Source organism: Acipenser ruthenus, chromosome 7, assembly GCF_902713425.1.
Source record: "Acipenser ruthenus chromosome 7, fAciRut3.2 maternal haplotype, whole genome shotgun sequence".
In the NCBI taxonomy this organism is placed as follows: Eukaryota; Metazoa; Chordata; class Actinopteri; order Acipenseriformes; family Acipenseridae; genus Acipenser; species Acipenser ruthenus.
The window spans coordinates 13,110,527-13,125,450 of NC_081195.1; positions in this window are offsets into that span (position 1 = coordinate 13,110,527).

The following is a 14,924-nucleotide window of genomic DNA, read 5'->3' on the forward strand; positions in this document are numbered from 1 at the left end:
TACACAGATTCAAGGCACCCTGTGCCAGGCGCATCAAAGCAGCCCCAAAACATAACCGAGCCTCCTCCATGTTTCACTGTAGGTATGGTGTTCTTTTCTTTGAAAGTTTCATTTTTTCGTCTGTGAACATAGAACTAATGTGACTTGCCAAAAAGCTCCAGTTTTGACTCATCTGTCCAAAGGACATTCTCCCAGAAAGATTGTGGCTTGTCAATATGCATTTTAGCAAATTCCAGTCTGGCTTTTGTATGTTTTTCTTTCAAAAGTGGAGTCCTCCTGGGTCTTCTTCCATGGAGCCCACTTTCGCTCAAAAAGCGACGGATGGTGTGATCAGAAACTGACGTACCTTCACCTTGGAGTTCAGCTTGCATGTCTTTGGCAGTTATCCTTGGTTCTTTTCTACCATTCGCACTATCCTTCTGTTCACTCTGGGGTCGATTTTCCTCTTACGGCCGCGCCCAGGGAGGTTGGCTACAGTTCCATGGACCTTAAACTTCTTAATAATATTTGCAACTGTTGTCACAGGAACATCAAGCTGCTTGGAGGTGGTCTTGTAGCCTTTACCTTTACCATGCTTGTCTATTATTTTCTTTCTGATCTCCACAGACAACTCTCTCCTTTGCTTTCTCTGGTCCATGTTCAGTGTGGTGCACACAATGATACCAAACAGCACAGTGACTACTTTTCTCCATTTAAATAGGCTGAATGACTGATTACAAGATTGGAGACATGTGTGATACTAATTAAAGAAACGAATTAGTTTGAAATATCACTATAATCCAATTATTTATTATCTTTTCTAAGGGGTACCAACAAATGTGTCCAGGCCATTTTAGAATATCTTTGTAGAATAAGCAATAATTCATCTCTTTTCACGGCTTCTTTGCTTTATTCTATGACATACCAAAGGCATGCAAGTATACATGATAAAATAGCTTTTAATTTCATCACGTTTCAGGAGGAATTAAGCATTATTTCAATGAGCTGTAAGGGTACCAACAAATTTGAGCACGTCTGTATATGATACTGTACTGTTGTGGAGTTAAGAGGGCTTGTTGTTGCTGTGAAATCTTGTTTATTGTAGGCTCGGTTTCCTTGATTAGACCTTATTTGAACAACCCCATACACACAATATCCATTACATCTATACAGTTTGAAATCCTAATTTGAGACATGTTTTAGACATGTAGTCATAGCAGAATCCAGGTTCACATTTCTGTAAGCAGAGGAATTTGAGATATTTAGTCATCCATTTTCAATTATGCAATTGACTTGCTGAATACAAAAATCAAATATTAATGTCTTAAATGCTGCAAATCTGTGTTCTTCTATACAGCTCATGAAGTATGTAACATTGTAACCCAGGAGCTAGGGAGGCCCCCTAACACTTAAATAGTGTCTAAAATACAGATTCCACACTGCTGTCTAAAATACAGATTCCACACTGCCGTCTAAAATACAGATACCACACTGCTGTCTAAAATACAGATTCCACACTGCCGTCTAAAATAGAGATTCCACACTGCCGTCTAAAATACAGATTCCACACTGCCGTCTAAAATACAGATTCCACACTGCCGTCTAAAATACAGATTCCACACTGCCGTCTAAAATACAGATTCCACACTGCCGTCTAAAATACAGATTCCACACTGCCGTCTAAAATACAGATTCCACACTGCCGTCTAAAATACAGATTCCACACTGCCACACTGATGTGATGGATACATTGTAGATCGGGGGGTGGAAACCATTTATCAAGAGCTTTCCAATGTCTTATGTATCTCCAATCATGTTCTGAACAGAGTGGTCATTATACGCTACCTTTGGAAGATACATGCCAGCTAATTTGTTATTTCCTAAAGCACCAACTGGCTTTAAATGTGTAGTGTAAGTTACATAAGGTTATATTCTATATGTATAACATAAGGGTTCTGAAAATGCGTTTACATTTAGATGTTGATGAGATAAAAATTTCAAAATGACACATACACTACATAAACTGTGTGTTTTGAAAGAGAACACACATTAAATAAAAAGGGTTTAAACAAGTACATTAAACTTGTTTTAGGCACACAAATAACACTATAAAATGTATGATTGGCTACTTGGAATAACACCACTAAGCTATTGTAAAAAATAAAGAACAAGGAGATAAAATACAAATAATAATAATAATAATATAGCACTATGAGTGTCCCCTAAGCTCCTTTTGGAAGTGTTGTGCGAACAGCAGAAAGTTGTTTGATGTGAAGGTTAATGGGACATTAAATGCCAGAGGACACTGGGAGGATGTGTTACAAGGCTACAGAAAGAAGGATGAAGTAATCTTGGAACAAGTAGACACACTCCACTTCAAATTTAGCCTGAAACAAGATTAAAGAGAAGTTATTTCTGCAAAGGCTGGCATAGCAAGGCTGTCAATTTAACACATGGTGGAGGGAGCGAACTAAACAAGGCTAGGCAGAATAATATGTTAAAACATAGTTTTATTTATTGGTACTGTATTTATTTATGTATTTATTTAGCGTCCTCTGATTCAGGTCTTTCAAGACCTCCTATGTGTTTTATCATGCACAGTTCTTTGATCATAATCATTAACATAATTTAGATTTCTGAAGCATACATTTGTCTGTATTCCAGAAATCCTGATAACCAAATGATGCTACATACCGTAACAGGATATTTACAGGTTTGTTTTCAGTTGGGAACTCCTTAATTAGTATATTGTAAATAATCCTTGCACCTTGTGTAATATAGTCTGATTTATGAATACCTTAATAGCATTCTATAGATGGTTAATTGATCGAATGTTAAATGTATTAATAAGGAATTATGGAACACGTAACAAACTACTGTATAGAGGTAATATTTTAGTGGGGTCACATATGACCAAATTTACTATGGCACCCCACACTAAATAATCACCCCTGCTGTTTCTAGTTCTCTGAAGTAGGTTATTTCAATACCTAGCAACATTTACTCTTGATACTGTATGAGAAGTAAGCAGCATCCGACACCTAAACACATACAGAATAAAAGATTTATAGAAAAATATAGAATACTGCAAAATCAGCAACACAAAAATATCAATTTATGTGTAACAAATTCAACCCAGAATGTTGCTTACAGTCAACTGCAGAGACCTCCGATGCTCATAAGCGGGAGGAGGGAGGGGTAGGAGTATAACACTCTTGCTGCCGCTTTGGATTTAGTTGATTATTCGTGTTACAGTTTCCCCTGTTTGCACCCCGTCATGCACATTCCTGGCACTACAGTAACTCTTCAAAATGGTCTTGGGTTTAAATGAACACTAATTCCTTTAAGAGACACTTCATCCAAAATCACTTTCTCCCTCTCTCTCCAGTCCTCCCTTAAAATGGTTTATTACTCCGGCATACGCTTTTTTCACTCTATATATAGAGGTACAGCAATATGTCTAAAATGAGTTAGGTTTCTAGCCTCTAGGTAGATGCCAGTCAACCTTACTCAGGGTTTTTTTTTTTTTTTTTTAACTTCTGATTGATTCTGATTGATTTTCATGGGATAGACAAAATGCGTTTTTCAGTTGTTTGATATAGTTCATTTTTAACTTAAACTATCCATTAATATTGTGTCACAACACAGTTCCTATATGCAGCTATAAGTGAAGATAGTAAATAAGTAATATTCTATAACAAAACAATATTTGCATCAGTGATAAAAAGGACAAGAATGCTGCAACATATTCTCTTGTATTTTTTTTTAAAATATTTGTTATGATATGTTGCAGTCTTTCATTGAAATGGAAGACTGTGATAGGTCTTTTAACATCAATAATGTTTTAAGAAAAACTTGTCTTAAAACAAGATAATGGTGCTAATTACACATTTAAAGAAATTCTAAATAATGGTATCTATTTGTTTTTCCCAGTCTAAAATCTAAGAAGTTTTAAAACTTCAATAGTGTTTCTGACAATAACAACAAATATAATGAGACTACAAATTAGTTATTGTTCAAGCCTATTTATAATTATTTTTGTCAATTTAAAAACAGTACAGTACAGTATTATTTATTAAAAACAACAGTATGTCAGCTATAAGCAATTCAATAAAAATGAAGTCAAAGAAAGGATTATATTTTAAACAGCCAAAAGACCAGCTTCAGCAGCAAATTAGTTTAACATAAGTTTAAACAAAATGGATAATGGTCCCTAGCAATGAAAGGCATGTGTCTGGGCTTTTTAAGAATTCAACACCATTAAATCCTCTAAATTGTAGTAACATTTAGAGGTTTTGTTTAGAACCTGTTGCATAAACAACCCCTCCCCAACCCCTAAAACCCCACTGGGACAGACAGGGTTTTAATGAGGGAGGGATTATCCTGAAAAAACGGAAGACCTAATGAGATATCATCATGCAAAAATGCCAGCTTGATACACATTAATTGGATTTTTCACCTTTTTCTATTAATTGAACTGTATTGTCATGTTGCCCAGCTTCTGTTGGTTTCTAAGAAATAGAGTCTGCCTTAGTTTCAATGACTCTAATAGCCACAGGGCAGTGAATGGAAGCAGGTTTTAGTGGGATCAGCTATCTCATTAAAGGCTTATGACATTTGTTCTAGTCAATCCCTTTGTTGGGAAAACAGTTTGTACTGCTCGGTCAAAGCCTTGAGAGCTTATACAGTTTGTTAAGCCCTTTCCACGAGCAATTGGGCTTTTCTGTCCTATTTGTGCTCAGTGTGGTATAGTTAGACATGTCAAGATGGGCCCACAGGCCTTGGGAAAGCAATTCTTGTACATTTGTTGTTCAAATTTAAGGGGAGAGGTGTATACACATATCACCAGAGAGCAGGCATATCTCTGAAACGAGGAGATTTCGTATTTTTCTTCAACATGGAGGAAAAACAGGCTGTCTAAGTCTAAAATATTCTAGATAACATTTGACAAAAATGTCAGGCTGCTGTATTATATATATATATATATATATATATATATATATATATATATATATATATATATATATATATATATGCATGTTAGCAATGACTTCTTTGCATATGTACAGTATTCAGATGTGAATACTAGATGTGATCCCACAAAACTTCTCAAACAACTAAAGTGAGCCCTACAAATACTTGATGGCTCTCATTCAGTTGCTTCTCACTTTAAACCCCACAAAGAGTTTAGATGATAACTGCATGCTAGATATGATGGTTTTGATAGGGTAGTATGTGCGCTAGCTATACAAGGGCTGTAACCGAGGTCATCCACACAGTGTCACTAATTTTGAACATGTTTATTATTTGACTAGATAATAAGTATATAAGTCTATATCAAGTATATTTCTTTATCAACAGTGGAAAAAAGTTACCCAGATCTTGCAATAATTTGCTTCCTATCATCTTTCTGCTGTAAATAACAACCACATATACAGAATAAAATAAAACAAAAAGAATAACATATTTTGCTGTTGATATATCTCCAAATTCATACACAAATAGCCTGGGTTGTGCCAACTGTTACTAACATATTGAAAATAGATTATAAGAGCACAAAAAAGTCACTAACCAAGTAAAGATGTCGTTTATCAATTTGTCAAAAATGGAAACAATCCAATAAGAAAACTGACACCTTGTTAAGATCAATTTTTGGCTGATCTATAAAACTACAACTTCAATGTATTAAACAGCTTTGCTAGTAAAATGTCTGATTCTGAGGTCATAGCTCACAAAGTGTATTGATTCTTGAGCCTAAAAAAAATCAGATTCTCAGTTACACAGCCCATCAGAATAATTGCGCTTGCACATCATACACACTGGTGCTGCACAGGACATCCAGATGGTTATTTAGAAAAATGTTCAAACAAATTATAGTTGTACTTCAGGTTTTTCAAGTTACACACAAATACACAGACATCAATGAAGTAGTACTTTAGATAGTTTGATGTATATTGCAGCAATACATATAGGGCCTCATTTACTAAAGGTTCTTATGCGATAACACGTGTTATCCAAGGATAAGGCACGTGCTAGATAATCCCATATTTATCAACCATGATAAAGCGCGACTTAAAGCATAAAATGTGAGTTAGCACGCAGGCCTTAAAAATAACACGATGGGTACATTATCATCTGCTGAATATGCAAAATGCATGGTGATGGATTCAAATAAATGAGAGCACTAATGAGGCTAATGATATTCAGACGATATTTACTAAACTGTGCTAACCATGAAGCACACGATAAAACATAACTGTGTTCATACAGACACAATTGAAACACAGTAATATAAATAAATAAATGAAAGGAAATTGGGTTTACAATCACATACCTGCATACAGTGCACTTTTTTCTCCAACTCGATTTGGGCACAACCATTGCATGTGTCGGCTGGCACTGGGGTCGATACCTTCTGCATACCTGCTTTTACTTCTGTACAAATAATTCTGTACCTTCACAGTGTAACCAATTTGCACTTTTTTGCACAAAATGATTCTTTGTCTAGCTACAATAGATTATACAGTAGGTTATGTACTGACCACATAAAGATGCAGTGTTCAAGTTCACACATTGCAAGTATTGTGTGACCCACATATGAAAATTGATTTTAATGGAACGTCCTCCCTATGACTTGCATACTGACCTGTAACCTTTTTGTATCCTCTGCGACTCCAGCTGCTACTGCAGTCACTGCTGGGTCACCACTGGAAACAGGGTGGTGCATCTTGGCTGGTTCTGACCTGGTGAAACATTTAAAGAATATCAATCAATCAACCTATCAAATATGGCTTTATCTTATTCAGTGTAATCTGTGTATCTCCATTTATAAAATTTGCTGATACCGATCATGACTCATTTTGACTGCATTGATTGAACAGAATATTGGACGCCTATATACCAGTACTAGATTGAAAAACTATTGATCCTTGTATATAGCTGCACATGTTATGATTGGCACTATCCAAATGCAGATAGTTTGGTAAGAGTGCAAACTGAACATCTGAGGTCTGACATTTTTAAAGCCATTTTGACAAAAGGAGCGATAACCACAATTTCTGTTTTATTAATAATGTGAGCAGCTGTATCCCTTTTTGTGATGCAAATCTGTATTATTATTATTATTATTATTATTATTATTATTATTATTATTATTGTTGTTACTATTATTATTATTATTATTATTATTATTATTATTATTATTAATAATAATAATAATAATAATAATAATAATAATAATAATAATAAATCTGTATAGATATATTTTCAAGTACAACATGAAAAAATGAACTGCTGCTTCCTGGTACCTATTTATTTCCATGTAACCTACAACATGATTACAGTTGGACCAGGGGAGAGAAATGTTCCTATTTACATATCCCAAATACAAATACAGTGCTCCCTTGTTATTCATGATTCGCAATTCACAAATGTGGATAATTCAAGTTAGGCCATGTTGACTTCAATGTGTAAGGACCACTCACTACTAAATATTTATTTTATAAGTAGTACTATGTAAAAACAAGCCATAAAACACTTAATGGTGTTAAAACTTAAAGAAACATATACAATTCTATGACAAGCACTTTGACTAAGTTTCTTTTAACATTACTGAAATAACCAAAAAGTGGGACAAGTGATCATTTCTCTAATGCTAAGAGATAAGAACTTGTAAGTGAATACATCAGCATATGAACTGAAACATATATTTGCTACATTATTGCTGTTTACCCAGCTGGTTTATATATAAAAAAAAAACAAAAAAAAAACAGAAGTTAATGAATATGTAAACAACAGTTAAACAACCTAAAAAAATATGTATTTACTAAACGTCTTTATTGCATTAAATAGAGTGCTTTCACATAATAAATTCACCCTATCCATGGTTGGGAAGTTACAGCCTGATGCACCTAAGAATGTTATTTTAGCTTGTTTTTTTTGTTTGTTTTTTGTAGCACATCATATTAGTCTGCTATTAAGCTTGAAGATTCTAAAGCTTTAGAGATCATCTACCACAGGGTAATGGATGCTACATTCAGAACTAAATTGGCTGAGTTTTATAATAAAACTTGTTTATATAGTACAAGACATTAAGACAATGGTGGATAGACATATAGATAGATAGTGCTTTCACAAAGATTACCAAAGTCAGAAAGTAATAGCATACATTAGTAGAAGATCATTGCCTTCCATTGTGCAATTACTTGATGAAACTGAATGGATGTCTAAACCACAGAAGTAACTGGACCATTGGTTAGCCATTGAGAAAACAGACAGTTGTGTTGATTTTGAGAGTCTAAAATGAAGTAAATTAACAGTCTAACTAGCCGAAGCTTACTGCACTTTGTTTGTTTAGGGCATAGCTTTTTACCAAACAGACAGAAACATGCAAGTTCTTAATTATAATACTATTTTATATTTACAGATATTCAGATAAAATAAATGACAACGTTGTTCTTTTTTGTTTCAAAAATCCCAATAGAATCTATAAAGCTTTACACATTAAAAGTCACGGGTTAACAGCAGGTCAACCCTTAATGAAATCTCATATTAATTGTTTAATCATGACCTATAGCCTTAATTAATTGATTTATCGGCTTCCAAGAGGTGTGTTTATTAGGACTAAAAATGTTAGTCTCTTTAATCACTGAGGATTCAATCATTTACATGTGATTGTCCATTATGTCAGGAAAAATTGGCGTTTAATGCCATCAACATGTAATCAAGCAGAACTTCATTAATACTCATAATTAATTGACCATGGTTTGTTGTCATCATAGTGCTACCTTTACTTTTGTGGTCTGATGGACATATTCTATGGTGATAGTTGTCCAGTCCTTTTAAGGGTCATGAATTCATCTCCAGGTCCCAGCACCTGTCAAGAACTAATAAACACACAACTAATTGATTCAGGAAGGCTTACAGACTTGCACCGTCTAATTAAGTAAATGCCTAAATAGCGCTCAGCTTTTGTTATCTGGTATACTTTCAATTTGGAGACGTATTTAAGATCACAGATGGCCCAAAATGTGTCTGTTTATATTTGAATTGGTTTTGAAAATAATGTACTACTTTATTAAGATGTCACTAAGGTTTAGGTGTACTAAAGTGTTGCGCCTGTCGCAATAGTCGCAAACGAATCGGAAGTCTTGGGTGAAATGTACTAAACAATGCTTTGTGGCAGCAGTTTTACATTGTGGTTCAAGCTTATGAATATGTATTTATGGGCGTTCCTGCATAAATTCGCAAAAGGGGGCAGAGGGTTCTCAAATATTATAATGAGATATACGAAAGTTCCCAGCAATTGCGACACTTACAATTGCATCAATTTGTTAAGAACTTTTGAAAGCATGTTTCAATAATGTTATTTCAGCACAATGATTTACATTTAAAATACATCGAGAACCTTAAATATATGTGTGTGCGATTTTATTGTATTTTGTTAAACCCAACACCTCCTTATGTCAGACAAACATGTCCGGTTTAGTGAGGGGCTACTGTATGATTATGAAAAGCCTTTTGAGGGGGGTAGGTCAGGGCCCCACTATAGAATCTGATGGGATTAAACTGTCTTTCATTTTTTTATATATATAGTAGTATTAAAATAAGTAAAATGAAGATGGAACAGAATGCATTGTACAGATGACGTTTACATTTAACAGAAACTATGTTATTTTGATTCTTGCACCCTTGCATGTATAGAAGTTATCCTTTGGGCACCCTCTGCTGCAGCAAACCACAACTCAACTCCCGCTTTTTATTTTAACAATGTCACATGACTCTCACATTGTATAATGCTAGAGATCTCATAAGAAGACGCAACAAATATTTAAATTTGTATATTGCTGCTCTCTTCATTAACATATTTTCTCTTAATACATACAACAAAATGTTTACTTTGCTAAGTGTCACAACGAAAATGCAAATTGCGGTATGTTTGCGCTGCAACCGGCCCATCTTAGTACACCTACCCCTAAGTCTTATGTTATAGCAATTAAAATCCTTTATGTGGTCACTTTTGAATTATTAACATGTACTGTTTGGTGCCAATAACTTTATTGTATCAGTACACATTTTACATTGAATATAAGCATAGTTGCAAAAAAGTGATAATTTATTATTTTTCATATTTGGGAACGGTAACCATCCATATGTTGTTACAGTATACACACAAATACAAGTGTTGTGCCAGTGTTTTCACAGGTTTAAAGTGGTTATTAGGTTTCTATTTCCCCTGTACACACACATGTTATAAAGCCCCTCACTTTTAGACACTATTGAAAGAAGAACAAGAACAGTGACTGCAGGTATCTCTATAGCCAGTGCCCAATTTTTCTAGCTTTTGATTAAAAGCAGGCAAGCTGTGCATGTATAGGCAAGCTAAAACGTCACAAACCAATGTTAAAAAATGTTCTTCCCCCAGTGGGAACTGCTTACCCCTTCAATACCGAGACTCCCTCGCTATGCGTTACTGAAAGCTGGAAACGTGCTTCATTACTAACACAAGGTAGGATCCCAAATGAACCTGTGATTCTTGGACAGGAGTCACAGTCTGGAGAGTGCAATACAATTACACAATCTTACTTTTCGGTAAACAAATATATATACTGTATATATATATATTATTTTAAATGGTAGCTTTTTATATTTATTAGGTATAATATCTACAATACATGCATATTTATTATTATTATTTGTATATGTATTTATGTATTTATTTGTTTATTTTAATATACTGTATATATATATATTTTTTAAATGGTAGCTTTTTATATTTATTAGGTATAATATCTACAATACATGCATATTTATTATTATTATTTGTATATGTATTTATGTATTTATTTGTTTATTTTAAATACAAGTACTATACAATGTAAACAGTTCTTATTATTTCTGGGGAGTTGAGAGTTGCTCATTCTTTTCACATTGAAAAAGTAAAACTGTCCAATAAATTATAGAAACAGTACTTAAAAAAAAAAATCAGAATTGTTTTGTTGAGGCTAATATCATTTTTTTTAACTAATACATTTATCTGTAGCATATTTATGTCTACCACCATTGTAAAATACATAGAGCAATCAATTAGGGGAGACAGAAGTGCATTAGCACCTAATTAAGGCAGTGGAGAATTGCACTTCAGAGCACACTTGACTCCTTGTTATTAAATTTAGTGCTTGGATCAGCTAGCAAAGCATTCTGGACAGGCAAAGGAAGAGCGAAAGAGAGAGAGCACTCAACAGCAAAGTCACACTTTGATGCCCTTTCTGTAGATTATTATGTAAACATGCTGGAAGCATAAAAGAGCTTTGTTTTGAAGGAAGCCCACAATGAATTCAGATGTAGTTAGTCATCTTGAAACAACACAGGGGCCTTTTGTTTTGTATGAGTTATTCATACCCATTCCTCAGAAAAGCAGACAGACCTCAATACAGTAAAGGTCAAAGGTAACATCCAGCAACAACCCAATGAAAAAAGGACCCCCTTCCCCAGCAAGAGCCATCAGCCATTGGCAAAGGCTGGTAAATAATGAAGAAACAAAAGCGGGCAGGAGGGGGTTGACTCTGGTCACTGTTTTGTTTTATCGTGGCTGAAATGTCCTACTTAGCTACACTAGTATGGAAAATAAAACGACAGTGCAAACTTTGTTGGCTAGCATCATCCCCCCCCCCCCCCACTTTTTTATTGCTAATTAACAGATTACTCAAAAGAGGCACCTCTGAAGTGGAAAGGCGATGACTTTACCACCTAATGGGGAGGTTAATCAGAGGCAGGTGGGTCCACACTTCTAGTGTTGCCCCTTTGAATCACTCTGACTTCACTTTTATCAGCATGATATGGCCTCCTATAGTCTGCGCCGTCTATCTTGACCTGGACTACTCTTGAGACATTGTCTTGGGGAAGGGGCTCCTGTAGTTAAATAATAAAAAAAGGCTAAATTGGATACTTGTTGGCAACGAGCCTTCCTTTTGTATGCATTGTCAAAGCTATATTTACAAAACCGACTGGATGAATCTTCTGAGCAATTTATGTAGAATGGGACTCCCATGGCAGATTGAAGTAGACATTCTAAAACAGAAACACAATAAGAAAGGGGTCCCAAAAAAAAGCACAAGGGTGGCACAGGGTCTCTGATTTGAGCCTGTTTTCATTCATTCCTTCAATATTCTATTCCAGGTTCTGCTTCAGAGAAATGTCTATTGTAAACGTTTGAATGGGAGACTTTAGGAGTGTCTATTCGTCTATTAATTAGGACTCACTGTGGCTTCCGCTCCCTGCAAAGCCTTTATTATTTTTTTTAATTCTTTGCAGAATTTAACCCCATTCCTGGGCAGTGACATAAATGAAATAAAAAGATGCACTCTGCTTCAGTTTTTTTTAAAACATTTTTTTAAGACAACCAGACCCAGTGTAAAATAATGATTGTGGTCTCTTCCTTGCCTCCAACACTTTTAAATAACTTTTATTCTGAACTATATGTGAATGCTCTCAAAATAAATCTTATTTAAGCCAGTCACAGCTTAAGTGAAAATAAGTGGCCCTGTAGTGGCAGAAAATACTGTTTCTTAACAAAATACAATACAGTCTGTTGTGCATGCTGTAATAAAGTATGGTCTGCATTCGTAAAGTTAGCTTGTGTTTTAGCAATGTGAAAACTAATCTACAATTATTATTATTATTTATTTCTTAGCAGATGCTTGAAGTTTAGCACTTTGCTGAAATCCACACTAAATTGACTGAGCCATTTCTTCAGAAGATTAAATAAACATACAACTACTAATATAGTGAGCATGTGTAGTTTTGTGTGTGTGTGTGTGTGTGTGTGTGTGTGCGCGCGCATGTGTGCGTGTGTGTGTGGTGGGGGTTACTTGAGACCAAAAAATGACTACATTTAACAAATTTAAGCTCAATACCTGACATTTTTCTATATAAAATCATATGCCGGATTGTAAATATTGTACACATAATTCATACAGATTACTAAATTGGTATATATTTTGACTACTTTAAAATGCAACATACAGTATCCCTCAGAAATAACTGAGTACGCAGGAAAAACCAAGTGTACCCTGACAGTCACCTTCCTCATGGAAACATTTTGACTGCAAGATATTTCTACCTGGTCAAATATTCAGATTCACTTTTTGAAATAACACATTAATGAAAATGTGATAAATATGTAGGCAGCTGTTCTTTTAATGAGCTATTTTGACCTTGCAGAGACAAAAATACATTTCCATAATAACCAGAAAACATTAAAGCCTTCATTGTAATTTGTTTTACTATCATACACGCAACGTGTTGTCTGATGCTTTTATGCTGATTCCAGAGTAATGACAATATGACCTTACGATCGTACTTTGTCATTTTGACTGAATTATTATTAATGTGATGGTGCAAAATGTTACTTCCCCACAATGACCTAGTGATACTAGGTTAACACTGTTTACAAAAGGGTAAATATTATATTAGAGCTACTGCACCAAAATCAATATCTGTTTCTGTTTTGTCAGATCATACTTTTAAAAATCAATGGCATGCTGCAAGGGTAACTTTTCTGAGGTGGCAGTGGGATTTATTGAAATTTGGGTGTATTTGCTGTATTAACTATGATGATTGTTGTCTGCAGTTTTCACAATGGATTAATTACGTGTTTAAAAGGCTATGAAAAAATCAATAACCAAGTATTTCTTAGTGTCCAAAAAAAACAAACAAGAAAAAAAAACTGCGGATGCCGAATCCTATTCAAAGACTGGCTGTAAGAGAAGTAATCCAATTCTTTGTCCTTCATGCTCCTGCAAATTCTCAATTTCACATCATTTTAGTAGCGTTTTGGCATTTTTCAAAATCAATTTATATAGTCTACAAAAACTGTTGTGTGGTTTTTTAGTTGTTTTTACAGATATTTTAGCAGGTAATCATAAGGTGCATATAGTGCATATTAGAAACCCAAACATTTTATTATGTTTACATATATATATATATATATATATATATATATATATATATATATATATATATATAAACAAAAGCAATGGCTGCTGTCCCCAAGGGTACAAGCCCTATTTGCAGAGATAACTGGTTTTACATGTACAAATTAAACAGGTCCAAAAAAATAAATTATACATTTTTGCGATACCCTATAGTCTGTCGCTAACTGAATGACAAAACATACCTACTTTTTCTTAATTTGTGCCACCACCATCATCATCTGAAAGCAAATTCAATACATATATACATAAAATGTACAAGATCAGTCTGAAAACAGAGGCTATACGGTAAGCAATTATTGCTTTCAAAAGGTACATTTTTAATACATAGTCCATAACATGAGGTATAATTGCATTTTTGGTCAGCAGATCACTTGGTTCAGAGTATAACAAGTTTTCTATAATATAAAGACAACATTGACTGGTATTGATTATTTTTTATTGAACTTGGGGGCAGATTAAATCTACATTCTGTACGCCTGAGTTTTTCAAAGTGTTCAGATTGTTTTATACCTTTGTTTTATACCTCTTCATACTTTTTTTCTAGGTGCAGTATTATATTTTACAGTAGCTACCTCTATAAACCAGCACGGTGTATGTCTGGCACACTTTTCTGGTCCCATGCGATGCCGGGTTACACAGGCTTTACTATACGCTATTGAATGCGGTAATTATGTAATATGTTTTACAAATGCTCCGTTATTGAGCTGCAAGTAACATATTTTAAAGTTTTTTGATAACTTTATATGAAAAACATGTGATTTTCAATATACAATCAGCAAATTACAGCAAGCTGTGAAGTGACTTCCCATCCCCTATATAGAGGAGAGGGCTTATTACCAAAATTAATACATACATACAATTAGTAGGTGGATCATAAATAAAGATGTACGTTATTTTACTTCATGGTAAATAAACATTCAGCTTATCTATATATATATATTTTTTTACTTG